This window comes from Protopterus annectens, chromosome 1.part1 (assembly GCF_019279795.1).
Source record: "Protopterus annectens isolate FY-2018-M chromosome 1.part1, PAN1.0, whole genome shotgun sequence".
Taxonomy (NCBI): domain Eukaryota; kingdom Metazoa; phylum Chordata; order Ceratodontiformes; family Protopteridae; genus Protopterus; species Protopterus annectens.
In genome coordinates, this window is record NC_056726.1 from 1,783,258,139 (window position 1) to 1,783,282,283 (window position 24,145).

The following is a 24,145-nucleotide window of genomic DNA, read 5'->3' on the forward strand; positions in this document are numbered from 1 at the left end:
AAATCCTACCAATCACATAAATCTCTTTGGTTTCTCACAATTAATAACAACTCCTACAAGAATCCACAAACCTAGCAACAAGAAAACTACTCTGGATTGGATCCTTATTAATAGCCACCCTGAAACTTATACTCCTGGAACCCTTCCCGACAACATTAGCGACCACATGCTTACCTACGTTATTAGACAAAAAGTCCATATTCCAACTACTCATAACCTCAAAACCTCCCGCTTAAAAAAAATTATTTAATCCAGACAGCTTCCTAACTGAATTGCAAGCATGTGACTGGTCACCACTAACCCATCTAGAACTTGATGAATCCGTTACCTACTTTAATACTAACTTTCTTCAAATCCTCGACTGCCATGCACCTTATTGCACTACTAGAATAAGAACAAAATCTGCCCAATTTCTCACAAAACAAACTAGGCAGAAGATACTCCTTAGAAATAAAATCTGGGCTAAATGGAGAGCTACCAAATGCCCAACAAACCACCTTCACTATAAACAGCTAAGAATTGCCACCAAGAAGGATATTCTTAGAGATAAAAAAGACTTCTACCTTCAACTACAACAAACCAGCCAACAAACTCCGCAAAAATTTGGTCGGGAATAAACACTTCTTCAGCCAGGCCACACCACTACTCCAGACCCAACTGGTTTCAAACATAATAACTCCAACCAGATCCCTGATGCCTTTAATAACTATTTTACAGAAGCCATTCTAACCCTGGCCAATTCTTTACCACCTTTCACTACTTCCCAAACTGATACCTGCAATACTTCATTGCCTACCTTTCAGATACAACCTGTATCCACATCCCTCATCTGTAAGCTACTTCAAAAACTGAAACCTTGCACCCCTTCTGCTGACCATCTCCCATCTGAATTCCTACAAATTGCTGCAAAAGCCATAGCCTATCCTATCTCTATCCTTATTAAAAGAACTAGCTCAGAAGGCAAAATCCCTGCTCTATGGAAGATATCCCACATCATCTCTCTACACAAAGGTGGAACTTCTACTGAGCTTTCAAACTATCGCCCTATTGCTTTACTCTCCCCTTTAGCTAAGATTATGGAAAAATGTATTCACAAACAATTACTTAACCACTTACTACAAAATAACCTACTTGCAAACTGCCAACATGGCTTTAGGCCATTCCATAGCACATCAACTGCCCTCTTATCCTTTACCGACTCTATATATAAAAATCGTAACAATAACTCTTTTTCCTCTTCACTATTTATTGACCTGTCGAAAGCCTTCGATATGGTTAACCATAACTTACTACTAGACAAACTAAATGCCCATTCTCTCGATCCTCAAGCTATACAATGGTTTAGGTCTTATCTGGAAAATAGACAGCAAGCAGTACTTTGGCAGAACAATCAGTCTTCTCTACTCCCAGTTAATATTGGAGTACCCCAGGGCTCTATCCTAGGTCCCCTACTCTTTTCTTTATTTATTAACAATCTACACATGAACATACCTCAAGCCACCTGCATTCAATATGCTGATGACTCCACCTTAATCTGTACAGCCAAGAATATAGCCACTCTCCACTCCCTTACCCAAACTGTTTTTCAAAATGTTGAAAACTGGTTTATGCAACACTGCCTCCTCCTAAATCCCAAAAAAACTAAACTACTGCTTTTTACCCCTATTCACAAATCACCTACTCTTTTCTTCTCTATAACCTCCAACAATAGTACCAACATTACCCCAGATACTACAACCCGCCTACTAGGTGTAACAGTTGATAATCGTCTCAACTATGATGAACACAACTCCACTATAAAGTCTGTTAACAAAAAACTTGGCACCCTCTATAGAATCAAACCCTTCCTTACCCCTTCTGCATGGAAAACTATTGCCCAAACCCACCTCATTTCTACCCTTTTCTAAGCCTGTGTTATATATACTAACCTATCCAAAAACAACCTCTCTAAACCCTCCACCTGTTATAATAGCATAGCGAGATTCATCACAAGCTCCCCCTTTAAAACTCATCACTGCCTTAACCTCAAACAACTAGGATGGCTAGAATTGAAAAATCATATACTCTGTCAACAATTACTTATTACGCAAAAGATCCTATACCACCCTAACAACACCCCTATCCTCACTAATCTAATTACACCCTATACAAATCTATCCATACTCCGCTCTGATAATAAGCTTCTAGTTTCCTCAGGTAAAGCTAATAACAAAGCTGGGGATTCACTCTTCTCAAACACTGCAGGAAAAATCTGGAACCAGCTTCCCTCAGAATAATCTACCCTTGCTTCTACTTCTCTTTTTAAAAAGCATCTTAAAGAACATCTAAAAACTCATTGGCTTTGTCCATGCGCTAACCCAGACTGATATTTTTCTTCACTTTTACTCTTACCCCTTTCCCTACTCCTGTAACCTATGTCTCCAAAACTAGTTACTACTCTTTCTTTGATTTATGAGAATAACATTTATGTTCTCTTCCCCTACCTGAGACTTGCTCATACCTTCTACTGTGTTTTGTATAATTATTTAGTAGAATTTTTACTAAATTTGTTATAGTTTAAAAATGTATTATTATAACTGCTTTTAGACTAATACTAGACTGTACTGTGATTCTTTATGTTTCTATGCATTGTTAACTTTGTCACTGTTCATGCTTGGAGCTTTTCTCCCCGGGCCTCTACTGAAAATGGACATATATCCAGCTAGACTAGCCCGGTTAACAAATGTAAAATAAAAAAAATAAATAAATTAAAGGGGATGTTCAACGAAACCTGTAGAGATAGAGAGATTAACTCACTCAGGCCTAAAACACCATTTTTATATAATTCCAGTTCACCCCATACCACTTTATGGTGTCCAGAACGTCTTTTGGGTCTGGCATCTTTAACTAAGTGACATTTCAGCTAATAGTAGGCAGTATTAGAAAGGACAAGGAGTTATTAACAAAATGACACTAAGACTGATAGTCTAGAATGTCCTAGAGTAGAGAAGTTAATCTTTGTCTGCAGATATTATTCCTATTTTTAAAATTAATGCTCATATTTTCATAACTGAGAGACCTACATGTTATTGAGGTATATGGTGTTAGACGTCAGTGTAGGAGACAGTATAATTTGCTGTTAACACTGGTTTATATCACACAATACTGGAAATATTGCTAGTTGTTTGTTAGTAATTATGAAAATAAGCAATATTTCCATATGTAGCTAATACTTCAAAAATTAAGTGACCTATAAACTGTTGCATGACAGTAAGTGAAAGCTTAGATGTTGAAGAAAACTGTCTTTAATATTTGCACTGTAAGTTGCACATCTGGGGAGATATCTTGTATTTTTTGTACTGTTAATTATACAATTCAACATATGTGTTCATATTTCTGTAAATACCTCAGTAAGTATGCACTTATAGAGGAATTTCTTGTTGTTGTGTAAAAGCTTAAGTCTGACTTATAATAATGTTTTAATGATAAATGTCTAGGTTATACAGTATTCAAGATATAAACATTTGTAAAAGTGTACAAAAAATAATATGTGGGGGGTTATGTGTATTATAATACATTACAATATTTATGGAAAAGACTATGAATGTACCAAGAGTTATCACTGAAAGAATACTTCCGACTGATAACATTGCTATTTGTACAGTTTTAATAGCTTTCAATGTTCACAAAATATTTGCATTTCTTTATCTTGTGTTTTTTTAAGTTTATTTTTCAGAAAATGCTCTGGAATCCATGATGTGTACAGGATGCTAGAGGTCTGACATTCCATATCATATAGATGTTAATGCATAGGTTCATAGGTTGGCACTAGGCTATCAGCCCTAGGGCCTATACAAGCCTAGCCATAACAATTCCCTGGCTATTTCTTCTCACACTATTTACTTCCCTGGACCCCTGTCCAGCAGGGCAACTGACGTGATCCCCGGGGTGAATTTCCTTTCTCCCATCCAATCGTCAAGGTTCCTTTTGAAGAGGGCCAAAGAGGCACTCTGCTTGACATGTATGGCAATCTATTCCAGAGTCTGGAGAGTCTCTGGGTCAGGAACCTATCCCTCCAGCATGTTTTGTTTATTGTGATGACAAGGTTTAGATCCCTGGAGCATGTGGCTCTGAGGGATTGGGATTTCTTTAAGTGTAGCATGTCCAACAGCTTTGGGTTTAACATGGCCTTGTATGTTAAGCAGAGATCGCCTCTGAGTAGACGATATGCGACAGAGTATAGCTGGAGTTTTTTAAGGCGGTCAGCATAGGGCATCTGCTTTAGGCCTGTGATTCTTTTAGTGAAATATTTCTGCGGCCTTTCCAGTTGTTGCAGATGTCTTGAGAGGTACATACCAAACAGGGCATTGTATTCTATAATGGGTCTAATGAGGGATGTGTACAGTGGGACAATAACCTCCTTTTTTCTAGATGAAAAGCCCTTAGTGATGAGGTGTGCCACATAGAAGGATTTCCTGACTGTTGTGGCAATGTGGTTATCGAAGGAGAGACCACTGTCCACCTGTGTCCCTAAGTCTCTTATCACACTTCCGGTGTTTAGTGTACTGCCACCTATATGGTAATTCATGGGTACATTTTTTCCCAAAGGGGATAACTATACATTTCTTGGCACTGAGCTTGAGCCCATGGCTCTGGCACCAAGCATCTGTTTCTGTAAGGCCCTTTTGTAGAGTATCCACATAATTTGGGGATTCAATAATGGCTCCCAGTTTGCAGTCATCTGTGAACTTTGTTAGCCAGAGTCCCTTAGTGTTGGCCTGTACTTCAGAGAAGTAGATGCCAAACAAGAGCGGTCTCAGGATTGACCCCTGAGATACTCCACTTGTCACTTGTCTGGAGATGGATTTGGAGTTGGCTACTTTTACAGTGTGGGTTCTATCAGTAAGCCAGTTAGCAACCCATTGGGTGATGTAGGGATTAATGCCCAGCTTAGTAAGTTTATCTATGATTCCAGAGTGGGGGATGGTGTCAAAGGCCTTGGCAAGGTCTAGATAGGCTGTGTGAACCACCTTACCCTTGTTCATGGCTCTGGAGACTGATTCAAAGAAGTCAATCAGGTTCAGGAGACAAGATCGGCCCTTCAAATACCCAAACTGGGTGGGGTCCAGTGTTTGAAGATTGCCAATGTCTTTGTTTATAAGTACTATGATAATACTCTCCATGGCCTTGCAGATAAGGCTCGTCAGACTGATGGAACGGTAGTTTCTGGGATCCAAGGTGCATCCCCCTTTGTGGAGTGGGATAACTGTAGCTCTGCGCCACTCAGTAGGCACGAAACCTGAGGTGAGGCTATGATTAAACATGACACTTAGGTGAGGTGCCAGTACATATTGTAGTTCATGTAGTACACAGCCCATGATGTCATCTGGTCCCATGGATGCTGTATTCTTAGCTTTGGAGAGTGCATTTTTTACCTGTGTGGCCATTATTACCGGAATATGGCAATCTCCCGGTATTGAGATGGGCCATTTAGGGGGCACTGGTTATGTAATTCAAAAGAATGGGGATTTAAGGAAATAAAGAAATGGGACATCTGTTACTATGCTTAAAGTGGATTACAAGTTGATGCCAAGGTATGTATAATGACATGGAAGATGTAAAAAAGAGTGGCGCATGAAAATCAGGGTCACGTTATTAAGGAGAGGAATGTTCTGGAAAATGCAGCTGATACCACAGATGCATTAGCTTTACGGAGAAGAAAGAAGCTGAAAGAATATATAATAGTCCTAAATAGGAAAAATACTTCTGAGAAGGTTTATACTGTTGATTTTTGATAAAAGTAATATGGGATATGGGCATAACGAAGGAGGGAAAAAAAAATCAGTGAGATGTTATTACTGATGACTAAGGGAGTAAGGAGAAACTAGAGCTGACACAAGGATGGCCAAGGAGTTTCTTACAAAATATCATATTAGTGCATTGCAAGAATGACAGGAAAATATAAGTTAAAGAGCTGTTATAGAAGGAAATTAACTATGTATTAAAAAAGAACAGGGAAGGAAATAAATTACACTGCACTTATGCAGATAAACCTTGTTATCTGTAGGGGATGATGCAAGTTCAGTGACAGAGGTAGGAAAGTAAAAGAAGACGTTACACTTTTGTATGACATTTTTAAATGAATACTGGGAAGGTGCAGAGTAGGTTTATGGAATGAAAAGAATATACAAAAATATTATATATAATGTTAGGTTACATGAGGTGGGAAACTAGAAATAGCCACAGGGAAAGAATAAAGGAAAATTGTGAGGTACAAACATATGTCGTGACTGAACAGAAACAAATATTTCTAGATGTTTCCCCTTTCTTTATTTTTTTCAGCAGTTTTATTGACTCCCAAATGAAATGAGGCATAATTAAGAGGGTTGTCATTTTCACTAATCTGGAATTTGAGACTTAAATCTGATAAAAAAAAGAATAGTTTTTCTCTAGGTGTTTCTTATCTTGATGTTATAATGCTGAAAGCTTACAAAATGTTGTACAGAGACTTGTTATGAAGAGCATGGTAGGTTAGGGGGCATTTTTTTTCTTTAAAGAAATAGACAGAGGAGAAGTTAAGAAAGATGTATATTTTGTGACCAGGTTTGTCCCATTTGTTGAAGGGGTGCTGAAGATACTAAATGCCATTGGCACATACTGCTCAGTGATACAGAACTGAAAGATATTCTGAAGATATCTCCAAAAATATAAAAACATAACTCTCCCTTCCTAATGGGCCAGTTGGTTCATTGAGGTTGGTTCCCTAACCAGGTCACTGACCTTGAAAATGCTGAGTATAAGGGATGCTCAGTCTCTCCCTACCAATATAACAACAATCAGTATGATGTCAATAGCCAGAGTAGGTAAAACAGATAGACGTTTAAGGGATCAAATTAGGGAGCATACTTATAGTATAAATAATAAAATAAGTACAAATGCATTAGCTAGATGTGTTTTGCAGTAGGTCCCTCTCATGGTTTTAAATGTATTTATTTATTTATTATTATTTATTGACATTTGTTAACTGGGTTGTTCCAACTAGGCTTGGGACCAGTTTTCAGTGGAGACCCGAGGAGAAAAGCTCCTATATGCAGTTTCTAGTAAAATCAAAAGCAATTGAGTCAAAAAGTATTTATACAATGATATTAAAGACATATGTAAGAAAAACAGAGATACAAAGAAAATAATATGTACATAGCAAAAAGAAAAAAAGAAAATTAAGTAACATAATATTTACATATTTATGACTGTTTTAGGTCTACTGTGATGAAATGTACAGTTTAGAAAATTATTCAATGGGGAGGAGTACAAACAGTATGGGGAGAGACAGAAAGTGGCTATATAAGAAGGGTAGGAGAGGTTAGGGTGGGACTCGACAAGGGCAGAGTTTAGAGTTTAGTAGATGGAGTTTGAGTTTTTCCTTAAACTGGGATGGGTGAATGATGGAACACGTTTCTCTTGGTAGTTTGTTCCAAGCTTGGGCGATGGTGTGTTTATATAGTAGTTTACCTACTGTTTTTTTTTTTTGGTTGGTAAATGTGTAATAGTTGTTCTGTGGAGGTACGGAGAGACCAAGGAGGGGTATAGATAGAGATGACGGAAGAGAGAGCTGGACAGGATGAAGGTTTGTAGAAAATGGAGTGTAACATTTGAAGTTGTGATAGAAGTAGCAGGTGAGGGAATTCTGGCCAGTGGAGGAAGTTTAGTGCTAAGCAGTGATGAGTATTGTATGGAGAGTTTGTGATAAATCTAGCTATCTCGTGGTATGTTTGTTGGAATTTATTCATGGTTGTGGTTTGAATGTTGGTAAGTACTGGGGCAGCATATAGAAGTGAGGGGAGAAGAAGGGCTTGAGCGAGGGAGAGTCTAGCATTTGTGGTTAGAAACTTCTTATTGCGATACAATAGACCAAGTTTCTGGTGTGTCTTTTTTATGCATTGGAGAATGTGCAGATTGAATTTGAGTTCATCGTCAATGATGACTCCAAGGAGTTTAGTTTGAGTTTCTGGTTTAATAATGGTGTTGTTTGAGGACGTAATAGTAAAGGTTGTTTTATGATAACTAAGAGATCGGGGAAGAAATAGTAGGAGTCTGGTCTTTTTGGGGTTAACGATGAGTAGATTATTGGATAACCATTGTTCTGTGGATAGGAAGGCTTGTTGAGAAAGTGTGTGAAATTCAGAGGTATTATCAGAGATGGTGATGAGTGTGGAGTCATCTGCATATTGGATGAGGGAGGATTGTTTACAAGGTATGTAGAGGTCATTGGTAAAGACAGTGAAAAGCAGGGGACCCAGAATGGAACCTTGTAGTACCCCTTGTATGGACTGGTAAGAAAGGAGAGGAGGAAGAATGCCATTTCACAGATTGCTCTCTGCTGGGTAAGTAACTGGAAGCAAGGGAGGAAGGGGATAGGTTAAGATTTGAAAGTTTAGAAAGCAGAAGGGGATGGGAGACTGCACTGAATGCTTTGGAAAGATCTAGGAAAAGACAAGATATGAGTTTATTGTTGTCTAGGGCCTCAGCAATGCTATGAGTAAAGGATTAGAAGGTATAGTGGTTGGGACGGAAACCATGCTGAGTGAGAGTGAGAAGATTTTGCTGAAAATGGGCTAGGCTTGTAGATGCCCTCGGGCAGATAGCCTAGTATGAACCTATGAACCTAAGAGGTATTTGAGTAGTTGTGTGTGGATGCATTTTTCAAGAATCTTAGAGAGGGGAGATAGGATCACTATTGGTCGGTAGTTGGATGGGTCTGTGGAATTGCCACCTTTGTGCAAGGGAATAGTGAAAAAGGATTTCCATAGGGTAGAAACAGTGGATTCAAGAATAAATAGCTGTATTAATAAGTATGGATACTGGGTAGGCTATAGAATCAGCGGCAAGTTTGAGGAAGGTAGGTGGAAGGTCATCAGTGGGGGAGCAGGGTTTGAACTTTTGGAGAAGAGATCTGATGTATGATGTAGGGACTAGAAGTTTGTTGGAAGGATTGGGATAGGTAGGTGGTGAAGTAGTGTTGCAGTTAGAAGGAGTGAGTGCTTGTATGGTGTCTGTAAAATGCTTGTTGAGGGGAGTTGCTGTTTCAAGGGGGGATGTGTTGGGGGGGTCTATATTATAACATCGAATTTTATAAAGTTCAAATGTTATATCATCGAACCAGTTTTGTCCAATTGCTGAAAACAGAGAAGGTGCAGAACACCGAATTCCTTCCCAGGGAAAGAATTTGGTGGGCCATTGCTGTGGCTTCACTGTTTTCAGCGTTCGATATGTTGGAACATTACGGGTCGGGTTCAGATAAGTGTGCGACTGTGTGTAGGTTAGGGGGTGGGTTAGGTGAGTTAGGGTTAGGGAGTGGGTCAGGTAAGTGTGCGGTTGTGTGTAGGTTAGGGTTAGGGGGCAGGTTAGGTGAGTTAGGGTTAGGGCACGGGTGAGGTGAGTGTGTGATAGTGACGGACCTTAGGGTTAGGGTTGGGTTAAGGTAAGTGGATAGCTAGTAGTATATGTAAAGTTTAGTTTAGGTTTAGGTGTAGGATTTTAAGTGTATGTGTGTGTGTGGATTGCTGTTTTTTGTGTGTGTTTGTGTTGTGTGTATGTTTCTTGGCATAGCGATTTTTTTCCTCTGGGAAAAAAATCGCTACTCTGACTGCTCGATGTTTGTGGATTTTGGTGTTTAGGGTTTGATATTATAACATTCGATCTTTGTAGATTTCGATGTTATAATATAGACCCGTGTTAGGGTAGGGGCAGGGGGTTGTGGGACAGCCAGGAGAAAGGATTTGATTGATAGTAGACCAGAACTTTCTGGGGCTGGAATTGTAATTGAGTTGGTCAGAGTTATAGAAGGACCTTTTGTCATTAAGGATTAGTTTCTTAATTAGATTTCTGAGATGCCTATAATTGTGCAGTAGAGGTAATTCCTTTGTTTTGATCCAAGCTCTGTCTCTTTTTAACATAAGGGACTTGGTTTCTTTGGAAAGCCAGGGAGGAGAGTTGGGTTTCATCCTAATCTATCTCGTGGGAGCAAAGGAATTTAGTGTATTCATGAAGATGGTATTTTTTATTAACTGCATCATCGAGAGGGGATATATTTAAGAGTGTTTCAGTCAATGGCAGATAGAGTAGAGTTAAATTGTGCTGCATTAAATTTTTGGTAATTGAGCCAATTCAACCTAGTGAACATGGGGTTGACATTAGGAACAGGACAGAAACATCAGAATTAAAATACATCATTAGAATGAGAGCTAACAGAGGGAGAGGCTTGAATGATAAGATCTCTATAAAACCTATCCTTAAAGCGAGACATTTATAGATACTAGAAAAAATGAAGAATTTTAAGTAGCCTTTCTATATATATTTGATATTTCATAAACTTTTTATATAATTTTTTATATATTTTTATACATGTTCATGTCTATATATTGACTGATTGTTTAATTGTGTTTGTGACCTCATTGGTTGAATGTGATATAAATGTTGAATTAATGAAGTGTAATTATGTCTGAGGAAACCATCTTTGCAACTGTGAAAGCAAATAAATATTTGAAATTACTTTGAAAGGGTTTTTTATGTGGCCATCTTCTACATTGTTTTGGTTCACTATATTGTGTGTTTCTGGATTCAAAAGCCAGAGTGTTTAGCCACTGGGTGTAAGGAATTATTATCAGGTAGGTGTAGTATATGCCCTAAGGTGTTCATCTCAGGCAACCCTCTAAGCAGCTTAGGCTCAGAATTTTGGAGGATAGTAGGGCTATACAAACTATTCTGAGACAAGCCCTGTTGCTCAGCATTTCAGACAAAGCCATGATACTAACCCAAGGGATTTGAGATTTTTCCTGATATACAGGCTTCCTGATGCGCTTCTACATCTGCACAATCAGCATATAATGTTACTTATACATTGAAGCACAATTTAGCTTTTCATTAAATGTTTTGTTTCCAAATGGAAAGAATAGAAAATATGAAACACTTATTGCACCATTTTTTCAAGAATATCTCATTATTTTTTTAATTTCATGACTGATTTGAACATATCGCTTTTTAATTGGCCAGTGTTTCTCACCTCTTTCTTAAATAGGGCAGTTGTTTGTATTCAGAAAATTGGAAAGCAGTTGTGCCAACATATTAGAAATTTCTGGTTTAAATGTAGATTTGACTTTGATGTCAAAATAGTGATATGTATTTATGGCAATTGTACTAATTCTGATGCTGTAATTTTAAGGTTCATTTGGGTATTAACTGAGTAATTAGTTCGTTAATTTAGTCTATTTAAATGTTGAATCCGCTTCATTTTGCGCCCCCCCAATGAAGACGAAAGGTTGAGGCATGACAAATTTTATTAAATTTTATTAAAAGAGTCCAGTCAGAAATTATTTTTAGTGAGGTTTTTAGGTGTGATTTTTACAAATGTATTTGGCTAATTTGACAAATTTTATTAAAAGAGTCCAGTCTGAAATTATTTTTAGTGAGGTGGTTAGGTGTGATTTTTACAAATTAATTTGACTAAGCAGATACATATTAATTTATTTACTTACTGTTTTAATAAAACTTCCTCAGCTATAACATTAGATGGATTTATCTGAGAAACTGTCAATATCCTTGTTTAATGTGTAACATAAGACATATTACGCTTTTTATCAGGTTTGCTTTATCAGTTTATGAACAAGCACTGCAGTATGGGTGGGTAGTTCAGCTGAAGGACGGACTTCAGTTTTTGTGTTATATTTAGTTGTTGTGTTTTTCTTTATGGGTGAGTCAGTAATCTTATCTTGGGGTTGGGTTCCTTTTACATTTTCTGATTACTTCAGATACCATTTTGTGTGATTTTCAGTGTATATAATGCAAGTATTTCTGCACTCATTGTTATTGCAGTGTGTAAATGCTTACATACTGTATGTGTTTATAATTTTACTTTAGTATTTCAGTGCAAAAACTATATAGACAGATAGATGGGTTTGTGCTTTATGTTTTGATAGTGTGGTTGTAGCTGCTGAGGTTTTCATGTGTATTTTAATGTAGTATATTTCTCTATTTTTATTATGGCTGTGTTTATAAATATTTTACGGTTTCTGAATTTAAGGATAATGCTTGTAATGCCTCACACTGTTGTGACTGTGTTTGTTTTAGTTTCTGTAGCGTGATCCTTATTTAACTGTAATTAGTTCCTATTGATGATGATTTGGGTACAATGTTCCTAACAACGTATCTTATTCTGTAGGTTTGACGTGTTTTTATGACACATCTTCTGTTCTTCACTTCTACGGGACACCTTCCACCAGATTAATCCTCAAAATATCAAATACTACAATGTACAGAAATATGATATTGAGAGTCATATTTATGTAGTGGTCTAGAAAATTTAAGTGGAAATAAATGGCCAAAGGCCTACTGTTATTAGAATCCCAGTTATAGTGCATGCTTTGAACCAGTCTGGACAGAAAATTCATGAAACAGTTCTCACTGTCAGTGAAAACACTGCTGCAAACTTGGGATGAGCTTCAGAAAAACGTGTGGGTCACTCAACATAAGGAATAACGACAGACCACAATTCAGGAAAATGGGGTAAATTAGCATGAGCATTTCATTGCCCTGTTTAGTCTGTTTAAACTCACTATCTCCCAGCTAGTGTACATGTCATCCAGAAAAAGATTTTAGCAGTTGTTTGCAGTGGATTAGGCTGAAGTACATCTCCATATTTTACACTAACAGACCTAATATATGGCAGAAGCTGTAGGCACAAATAACTAGTTCAGCAATGGTTTGTTGCTTGTATTTCAAGATAACTTGTATTAGCTAGATCATAATACATTAAAATGGTCTTCTTGTCTATGTACCAAGCAGCCTTCATGAACAATATATCACAGCAATATCAGGTTGCTAGAAAGGCAATGGCCAAGCTAGCATAGCCTCCAGAACCAACTAATTAATTATTCATGAGACTACCATCACTAATCAATGAGCCTTCATTAGTGTTAGATTTGGAGCTCTAAAACCCTGGTCCTTGAGCTGCAATTCTTTCCTGTATTGCTAATGTTGTTTTGATATATGCCTTACAATGGCTGCTAGAATCTTTTGATTGTCACCTTAATTATGTCATGTATGTTACCGTATGACCGTATACTTTGGGTAGCTCTCCTTGTTTTTTTCCTTCTAAAAATAAACAAATCCTCTATATATGAATTGACTGAATTTTTGTTCCTCAGAGTTGCATTCAATGAATGCAAAATGTTGCTTTCAGATAACCTAAGCAAGCTATAGCTGTTTGTTTAGAGTGAAATCCTCTCTGTGAGTTACTGTTTGCAGGGAGGGATTTTCTCTTTTTCTTTCTTCCCTTCATAGACTGGCTCGTGCTTGTCCATACTGAAGTGATTTCACTGCACTTTCAGAATAATCAACTCTAGCGCCTTGGTGTGTGTTTCATACACCCATCATATCCTCTCTTCTGGATTTACTGCCTCAGACATAACATAGCCTAGTGAATTTTCCCATGTAAGTAAATAGTGCACGATGCACTTCATGATCTGTTTTATGCAAGTCACATACTTCAGTAAAAGCTCATTGTATTCTCAACAAATTTTGTGTACTTATCACAACTAACCTTTCCTCATACATTGAGTTACATAGGAGATGTTCAGTTTATGAGTGCAAACTGCTGCTTTTAACATAACAAAGATTTTCAAGTCCTAACTATAGCTGCACTATGTTTATATCTGAGCTGTACTGAAACAATGTACAAGAACCCTACTGTCATACAACACAAGCACAATTGTAAAGACCGACCACAAAGTCATCAGTAGTCAACAAACTGAGCAACGTTCCTCATTTCTTACAGTGCAGTGTTACTGCATGCAGTTTCTTTGTCTGTTCCTTTAAAGTGTGTTCATACTGTTCATTAATCAGCTGCATAACTATTCCATGTGGTAATGCTATTTTGTATGTTACTTTTCTGCCAAATATTCTGTACTTAAAGCTGATTTCAAGTTTGTCTGGACTGCAATTATCACTGTGCACTTCTTGAATTAATAACCCCAACACACACATGTAGACACAGGCGTGCACACACACACACGCACACACACGCACACACACACACGCACACACACACACACACACACACACACACACACACACACACACACACACACACACACACACACACACACACAAAGTATATATCTGTATGGAGGCATATTATACCTTCAAGTCTAAGGCCATCATTTGCAGCCAACAGCCCTACAGTTCCTTATTTTAACTAAAGAGAAATAGCTTAGTTGAAAACAACATATGACAGTAAACTTTCAGACTGATCTGCATAGTTGTTAAATATTTATTCTGCAAATGATCATACTTACTTGGACAGGTATAATGAAATATTGTCAGTTTCAGAGTTGAAAATTAGTTTCTCCATGTCTTCAGAATCTCTGGGCAGAACTCAGAAGTGTAAAATGCAGTGTTCTAGTTTCTTTCCGGATGAGGTGCTACAATGCATGCTATTAATTTTGTTGTTTTTCACAAGACGGTGCCGTGCAATGTGGAACCAAACAAGTAGCATGCTGTGTCATTTTCTTCTTTGTCTATGAAAAGTTAGCCTCAGACTTCTTGCTTATTGTCAAAAGGCACCTCTCAGCTCTTTAGAAGTACTCTTGTAGTTAGACACAAATGCTATATTGATTGTCAGAAAAGACAGGATGATCCTTTTGCTATTTTTTCAGCAGTCAGCTTAAATACAGATCTGCAAAGAAATAAGTGCAGAATGTGGATTCTAGTTTCTTCATTTTACCATAGGATATTTGGCAATACTTCCATATAGCCTCATAAAATTAATAGGAACATGTGTGACCAAAATCCATGATTCAGAATCCCTACTCCCAGAATTAGGCATGTCCCTAAACACTAAATGCTTCTTATGCTCGGCCATCTTGCAATCAGATAACCACCAATCTGTTCCTGAACTTGAGCTGAGTCATAGCTGAAAATATAACTTCTGTAACACTTCATCAAAGTAACAGAAATGTTATTCATTGCCCATTGTTCTCTCTACCACACTACATGCAACACACACATATCACATGCCCTAAATGTTGGTCTACTGTAAGAAATTAATGTCCTTTAGACTAAGATTTCAACACTATTGGGTGGATGATCTCCATATATTACATAGATAACAGACTAATAGAGTAATGCATTTTTGTGTAAAAATGTATGTCAATTCTGCTCATAAAATGCTTGACGTTAATGTCACCAGCAGGGTGTATGAAGCAAACACAGGTAGATTTTGTTACAGGGAAAAAACACTGGGCTTTAATGAGAAAGAACTACTGTAGTAGGCTCTATAGGTTATATCTAATCTAATCTAGTGCATAGGATATAACAGCTGACCAGGTTCCAAAGCTTAAGGGCACTTTCCGTGTACCTAAGCCATTACCAGCTTGAGCAGAGCTGAAGAAAATCAAACCATCTGTTTGGGTGGCAACCCTTCAGAACTTTCTTGACAACTGAGACAGGAAGGCTAGAGCTCTGAAAGATGTCAATTCTAGGTGCTAAAAAAATCAAAGTCCTCAACCTGGCAATACAATAGATAAAAAAATAAGGGGGATGGATGGAAGGAGCAGCTACTGCGGCAGTGATCATGTGAACATCTGTTATAGTAAGTTTACTTATACAACTGTACTATGTTCTTTATTTAACAATTGCAGAAGTAGCCTTAGCTCCCCTTATGGGTAGACCACCACAGATTATGCTGACTGGGAGAAAGAAGCATGAAGGTCCAGGAGACCCTGGAGAATGGTCCTATCAAAGCCTGCTAGTGCTTAGTAAAGGCATGTGCAGAGGATCGAGTTGCTGCTTTTAGAATGCTTCTAGAATCCAACCTGTTTCAAACAGCCATAGATGAATCCAAGGCCCTGAGAGAGTAAGCCTTGACCCTGTATGAAATTGCCTTACTGTGGTGGGTATAACAAAAGGTAACAGCATGTGACATCCAGTTGGAAATAGTCCGCTTTGATACAACTTGTATTTTTTTTCTAATCTTCATAAAAAATAAATAGCTGATCAGAGTTTCTGAAAGTTTTAGTTCTATCAAAATAATATCTCAGCTGTCTGGGTCATCCAGGGTATGAAGAATCATTTCTCCCTGTAGTGCTGCGGTAGCGTTGTCGCCTCACAGTAAGACGTTGTCCTGTTCGATTCTCAGTTAGAGCGTCTTCTGTGTGGAGACATGCGTGAATGGGAGTACCTTCGTTGAAGGTTGTGCGTCAGGGTTGGCAACTCGGCATGTAAAAATCTACTGCCAATCATTAGCGGACCGGAGTTCCGCTGTGGCGACCCCTAACCAGGAAAAGCCGAAAGACACAACATTTAGGTTGCGGAGAAAAGACAGGGAGATGGATAGCTTGGCTCAAAGTAAACTTTGATAACATTTTAGGCATAAAAGAATTGGTTCTCATACTAATCTAGTCTTTGTGGAATGTGAGATAAGGTTGACCTAGAATAACAGCTTTTAACTTAGACATTCTTCTTGCAGAAGTCAGAAAAGCTGTTTTCTATGTTAAGAAACTTAGATCATCTTAATGAGTTGGTTCAAACTGAGCAACAGTTAAGTTTTCCAAAACAAAGTTGAGATCCCAGTGTGAAGCTATTTGTTTTCTAGGAGGCCTGATATGTAATACCTTTTTTAAAAACATTTTAAAATGGGAATGCATACAAAGGGGAGCACCCAAGGACACATATGCTGAAATTGTCTAACAAATGAACTTGTTAGAGGAGTAAGAAAGTCCAGAGGGTAATAACTCATGTAACTTTGTAGAAACAGATAAATATCAGCCTTAAAAGGGTCTGGGTTCATGTCTTGGCACCAACTAGAAAATATTTTTCATTTATGTTGTGTCTTTCGGCTTTTCCCAGTTAGGGGACGCCACAGCGGAACTCTGGTCCACTAATGATTGGCAGTAGATTTTTACGTGCCGTGTTGCTGGCCCTGATGCACAACCTTCAATGAAGGTACGCCCATTCACGCATGTCTCCACACAGAAGATGCTCTAGCTGAGAATTGAACAGGACAGCGTCTTACTGTGAGGTGACAACACTACCGCAGCACCACCACCGCATTTTTCATTTATAAATATATGATTTCCAAGTAGCAGGTTCCTTTACCTCCTTTAATACCTCCTGCACATCCTCAGAAAATAGTTGCCTAAGAGGTATTAAAACTCTGTCAACCAGGCATTTAGCTGAAGTTGTTTCAAGTTGGAAAGTATCAAACCTCTCCTGTTATATGTGAATAGGTCCAGTCTGTGAGAAAGCTTGAGGTAATTGCCCTTGACCGTTTCCAAAACAAGGGAGAACCACTCTTGCCTGGGTCAGAAGGGAGTTACCACAATGATCTTGGGAGAGTTTTTCCCTCAGTCTTCATAATTACACTGGAAATGAGTGGAAATGATAGAAAAGCATACAGGAACATGCCTATGCAAGAAAATGAAAATGCATCTGTTCTACAGGCTTTCTTGCATGAAGTCCAGGAGTAGAATTTTCCCAGTTGTTTGCTGGGAATTGAGGCAAACAGATCTACCTTAGGTGTTTCCCACAGCTGGATCAGTTCCTAGAAGACACCCTAATTCAATTTCCATTCATTAAGGTCTGTCCTGGTCATGCTCAGCTAGTCTGCCACAAAATATTTCTCTGTCAGGATGTAAGAAATCTGTATGGTGAGACTGTGCCGAAAAGTTATATCCCAGGCTACCCTGTATTAATTGGCTTTCTACAGCAGCTAAATTCATGCCCCCCCCCCACACACACACTCCAAGCTCTTCCTCAAAAGTGAGAAACAAACTTTGGCTTTTATTGTGGAAAGCCAACTGAAAGATGATTGGCATTTTTGTACCAATCAGCTTTATACAACAGTGAATTCAGGACACCCCCCAGTTCTTTATGTGAAGAACAGAAAAAAAATAACCTCAGCTTTTACGCCCCCCCCCCCAGCTCTTAATAGCAAACAAGCAAACAAAAAAAAAGAATCGGAAACTGAAGTGCATTTCTATACCGCATTCTGATACTGAATAAAAGAATGCAGGGCTTCTCGATCATATGCCCCACCCTTGCTATGCTACTGTTGAGAAGGACATCTTTTATCCAAGTGAGAGATTTCTAATACTTTGAAAAAGAAACTGTAAAGATAAGCCAATCATCTAAATAAGGAAAAAATGTGAATACCTTGCAGTCCGCTGTAGGCTATCACAGAGCTATATACTTGGGGGGAAATTCAGTAAACCTACATGACTTTTTTTTGTCTGTACATTGCAATGCAATGTGTACACAAGCATGAACATTTTCAGATGCAGTAAATGTTGCTTAGCAGTGCGCAAGCAAGAGCAAACAGGGAAACTGCCCTGCAATCAAAATTACCAGATAAGCAAGTGAATCTTATCCAAATTAACCAGGTGGAGTGATCCAAGAAGCCAAAAGGCATCCGTGTAGACTCCATGTCCGTGTCTTTAGTGTATGCAGAAATTTGACGAAGTGAAACCAATAAAACTGTTGAAAATACACACAAGCGGCAGAATGCTGATGAGAGAAAACACCACCGAACACAATTTCTGCACCAACAGCAAACGAAAATAAGTTTATTTAAAATAAGCGCTTTCGGTAGAGAGCATTCTCTCCACCTTCATCAGATAATAGTTTTGTATCAAGCACCTCCTTTTATACACAGCTGGTAATTGTTTAATTAATTTACACAGTTAATAGTGAGCTGCTAACCTAAGCTGTAATAAACTGAAGGTGGTGGCTAAAAAATAAGCTACATCAAATGTATTAAAACCATTAGTAAAAAACTTATGATAAAAACTTTTTTGTATATGTACATAAGTCTATAAAAATAAGAATAAATTGACATGGGTAAATAATATTGTGCATAAATGAATAAATACATACATACTCCTGACATGGTACGCAAATTCTGTTCTTTAACTAATAATGTAAATAATGTAAATAAATACATGAATTTTAACTTTTAACTATATGCAGCACTAACATAGATAAATTAATTACTAAAGGAAATGCAAAATTGTTAGAATTCTACATAAATCCCTTGAAATTCTGCATAAATTATTGTTGAATAAATTATAGATTTGTATATATACGAAATTATATATATACACACACACACAAAAGATTACCTACACAGGTACAGGAGATAATACACATCTATCCATAATGTATACATTTCTCTACTATATCTACATCCCTATGTTATATTTTTATATAATTTATTATTGATTATTGTTATTAATAATTTGATATTGTGTGATTTATTATTAATTTCTTGTTATTGTATTAGATAAATATGAATGAATATATACAACAAATTATAAATCAATTAAAAATGAAAATTCTACCTCTTGAGAGCTTTTAGTTTTAGTTTTAAAATGCATTTTATAGATAGTTAAAAGTTAAAATTCATGTATTTATTTACATTATTTACATTATTAGTTAAAGAACAGAATTTGCGTACCATGTCAGGAGTATGTATGTATTTATTCATTTATGCACAATATTATTTACTCATGTCAATTTATTCTTATTTTTATAGACTTATGTACATATACAAAAAAGTTTTTATCATAAGTTTTTTACTAATGGTTTTAATACATTTGATGTAGCTTATTTTTTAGCCACCACCTTCAGTTTATTACAGCTTAGGTTAGCAGCTCACTATTAACTGTGTAAATTAATTAAACAATTACCAGCTGTGTATAAAAGGAGGTGCTTGATACAAAACTATTATCTGATGAAGGTGGAGAGAATGCTCTCTACCGAAAGCGCTTATTTTAAATAAACTTATTTTCGTTTGCTGTTGGTGCAGAAATTGTGTTCGGTGGTGTTTTCTCTCATCAGCATTCTGCCGCTTGTGTGTATGCAGAAATTTCCAGGTGGAGTGATCCAAGAAGCCAAAAGGCATCCATGTAGACTCTGTGTCTATGTCTGTACTGTACGTGGAAATTTTCCATGTACAGGAGTCTACACAGACAGAAAGGGATCTCAAAGTTCATAATTCCCCTGAATATGTTCATAATTCCCCTGAATATGTGAGAACACATAGATATATTTGGAAAACATACAGTGTGGATGTGTAACAGAGGAAGGGAATATGTAAAATTAATAATATTTTTTTAATAATTTCCACGTTTGCACTATGTGTCAGATAATGCAAACATGCTTAACAGAAAAATAAAAAAAAAGTAAAATAACATTTATAATGTAGTTTTCAAAATGTACTGTAGGACCTTGCGTTGGGTCCATACAATGGTGCATTCATGCTGTTACCCAGCTCACACGGCTATGAACAGTGTAGTTTCCAGGCTGTCAGCATAGATATGTATGCAAATGAGAGGGATTTGTTGAATTGCTAGAAGGAACAAACGTGTCTGCATATCCACTTTGTGTAGGCTCCTACATGATATTCCCACTGGGTGTGGATAATATTGGGGAGGTATGTCCCATTACTGTTAGGAATATTTTTTAGTGCTCAGCTCGCATGTTTGCACAGCATGCCACATAGCTTAGCATGTTGATGCGTACAGACCACCCAACTCACAGTGATGACATTGGCAGCTATCATTTTCAACCACATATATTCAATTAATAATTAGGACTTTTTTATAAGCTATGCTGTGTGGCAATGTGCATAGCGCCAAGTCTCACAATAAAGTAGGGCCTTTAAATCATGTCAGTTGCATCCTACACAAGTGAACTGCATCATAATTAGCCAATCCCACATGGTGGACCTACAGCAGAACTGCATAAAGTATGCATACTCCCTACAGTCTGATTTTTCCTCAGTACTCTGAACCACTGGAGTAGAGACTTGGGAATGTTAACTAAGATAATGTTAGGGGCGGCTGCAGCTATGCAACATCTTTATATGCCAGATGCTGAAGTCAATGCTGCTGGTGCTGCTGACAATAGGCCTTGGCTGAGATGGAGAAGAGGGTTCAGGCCCAGGGTAACCTTCCAAGAGCTACATGATCTGGAGAATGCAGAGTGCTACAGGGTGGGCAGGGACGTATTACAAGAACTCACTGAGCTCTGCTGCCCTTAAATCAGAGCCAGAGCTAACAGAGGGGAACCCATCCCAGTGGAAACAAAGGTATGTGTAGCCCTTAGGATACTAGTTACAGGTACTTTTCAAAAACCAACTAGGGACATGATGGGGGTGTCACAGGCATCTGTATACAGGATATTCCACCAATTCCTGGATGCTATGCTACCACATGCCGATGAGCACATATCTTTTCCCCTCACTGCTGGGGCCAGCAATATGCAACACTTCTACCATGTAGCACACTAGCCCGAGGTAGTGGGTGCCATAGACTGCACTTGTGTATACATCAAGGCACCACCTAGTGAGCAAGGTACAATCTAAGTTAACTGCATTGGGTACCACTCCATCAACTGCCAGGTTATGTGCAATGCCCAGGGGATTATCTTGAATGTGTGTGCTGGCAACCCTGGGAGTTATCATGACTCCCATATCTGGTACACATCACAGCTGTACCAGATGTTTGCTAGGGGGGACATCCCACAGGGCTATTTACTGGGGGATGCTGGCTATGCCCTGGAACCGTGGGTAATGACACCATTCAGAAATGTACACACACACACACAGAGGAATGCCATAATGAGGCACATGCACAAACTAGGATCATCATAGAGTCTGTGTTTGGGCTTCTGAATCATGGTGCTGATGCCTCAATACATCTGGTGGAGCCCTACAGTATACTCCAGGCACATGTGTACAGATGTTCACAGTATGTGTTATGCTACACAATCTGGTGCTGTGGAAACAGCTGCAGCAGGATCAGCAAAGGGAAGGGATACACAGCCACCCACCAGTGCCTGGGTTACCACAGCCACAGTCACAGGAAGACTCGAAGGAGGAGGAATCCCCTGCTGATGTCCCTGTAGGCAGATGTAGGAGTGCCGAGTACGCCCTGGTGCTGGCTAAGAGACAATGCATAGCACATTCACTGACAACGTACAGACTGACACCTTACTCCTACTCTATACATATATTAAAATTGATGCCAGGCAACTCACACATTCTGTCCCTATCCATGTATTGGCTATGTACTGCCTGCATCAAACAGAATCAGCCCTGAACTACAGTCATGTCAACTGCTGCATTTGCAAAGTAAGTCCGTAACCTACACAGTAGTCTACAGGATTATTATATGTCATTGTATGTATGGAACTGGTACATTATGCAAGTAACTATAGTGGGCTAGTTGGACAGAAATGACATCCTCATGGAACCAAAGATACCCATTCCACTATCATGTTTCCATTTGCATTCAGTAGGCGTGGAATACTCATGCAGTCCTACTGCAACAGATTACTGGTACATCATTCAAGGGAGATGTTAAAGAATAGGGTTAAATGATAGTCAGACTATTGTGTATCCCAGAAGAACATGTGGTTTTGTTCCCCAACCCCAACACAGCAGTGTTCCTTTGTAACTGCTGTAACAGTAACTCATCTATGGCATATGAGCATTTCACACAGTCTCAGGACTGTAATATAGAATTTGTCTTATATTGTATGTGTTAGGTAATTGAGGAATAGCAATGTGCATATTCATGCAGGTGATTGTGTGATGAATGACCCCCTGTCTGTCAAGCAGCTTCTGTGGCTCAACAAACTAAGGCAATTACCTTGTGTGATAGTGCTCATGGTTCTAATCAAGAAGTATAAAGTTTTTTTTGGATGTGAGGGAGTAATAAGTTGTGTTTTACAGACTGTCACTCTCTGTGTGCTCTACTATTATTAACCTCTTTCACATATTAATTACTTAAGACAAATTTAGAAAATCAGCCAATTTGAATGAAATTCAGCAGTGAAGATACAGGGAAAGATATCATATTGTGTAACACATAAAATCCTAGACTGGAGTACATCTAGGTGTTGGCTGGAGTCAGTTTATGCAACAGTATGTCTCTGATGTAAGCAATGAGCCCTCCCATTTGCGAGCTGCTTAGCAATGTACAAACAAGCCAAAAATCCCACTGCGCATGCTCATACACTTAGTTAAGCAGAGAACAAATCCATTTCTCCACAAGTGATTAATTCTAAAATATCACATACAGATATATATATATATATATATATATATATATAAACTTACATATATATAAATATATATAGTTTCTCACTATCTCTATCAGCCTATATACAGTATATATATATATATATATATATATATATATATATATATATATATATATATATATATATACACACACACATCTTTGCCTCTCCCCACACATATAGATAAAACATATACATACAATACACACATACCTATATACAAATATATACATCCCTGTTATATACTTCTATATGCTATGAACCTATAAATATTATGGGAAAAAATTTCCAGGGAATTGTTATGGCTAGGCTTGCATAGGCCTTAGGGCCGATAGCCTAGTACCAACCTATGAACCTATGAACCTATATGTGTTGTGCATGTCTGTATTGCCCTACATACCCAGATTATAGTGAGTAAAGCTACACTACGACACATATATAATGTTGGTCAAACAACCAAAAGTAAGGGCTGAACAGTAGATAATTCACTTACTTACAGCCCCCTGTGCCTGCTGGATGTCGCTAAACAGATATCAACAAGTGAACAAGTTATGTAATGTATAATGCTGTGTACTCGTGCATTGACGGGCTTGCCCATCCAAATGCAAAGAAACATATATACTCAAAACAGCTGCTGCTGTCACACAGCTAGGATAAAATACAGTTATCTGACTGCTAGCCTAATAGATGCAGATGACAGTAAGAAGCAATGCCAATCTCCAGGTCTCTCATGCTGTTCAACACCTATCCAATCATACAGATTGCATCTGAAGAGGGCCAGTGATGTGCCCTGTTTGACATTGTGTGTGAGACTGCTCCAAAGGTTTGTTAAACTCTGGTAGACAAATCTCTTCCTACAGCAGGTTTTATTAATGTCACATACCATGTTAAGGTCTTTACAGTGAGTAACCTGTGAAATATTTGGACTTACAGATATGCAACATTTCCAATAAAGGCAAGGTCAGAGGTTGCCTCATATGCAAGGGAGAGATCACATCTGAGTAGTCTGTAGGACAGATGTTGAAGACTT

The 24,145-nt window shown here is 38.1% G+C and overlaps 1 protein-coding gene across 9 annotated transcripts in view; it reads right to left on the minus strand.

Moving 5' to 3' along the window:
* The window catches only part of FGR (FGR proto-oncogene, Src family tyrosine kinase), a 2,305,304-nt gene that overhangs the window by 2,119,074 nt on the left and 162,085 nt on the right, over positions 1-24,145 (minus strand). For 2 of the 9 annotated variants that reach the window (XM_044084611.1, XM_044084576.1), the window contains exon 1: positions 14,328-14,695. The exons of the other annotated variants lie outside the window; for them this stretch is intronic. The gene's annotated coding sequence lies outside the window, so the exon portion shown is untranslated. Of the gene's footprint in view, positions 1-14,327; positions 14,696-24,145 lie in introns of those variants that run through there. 9 annotated transcript variants of the gene reach the window in all.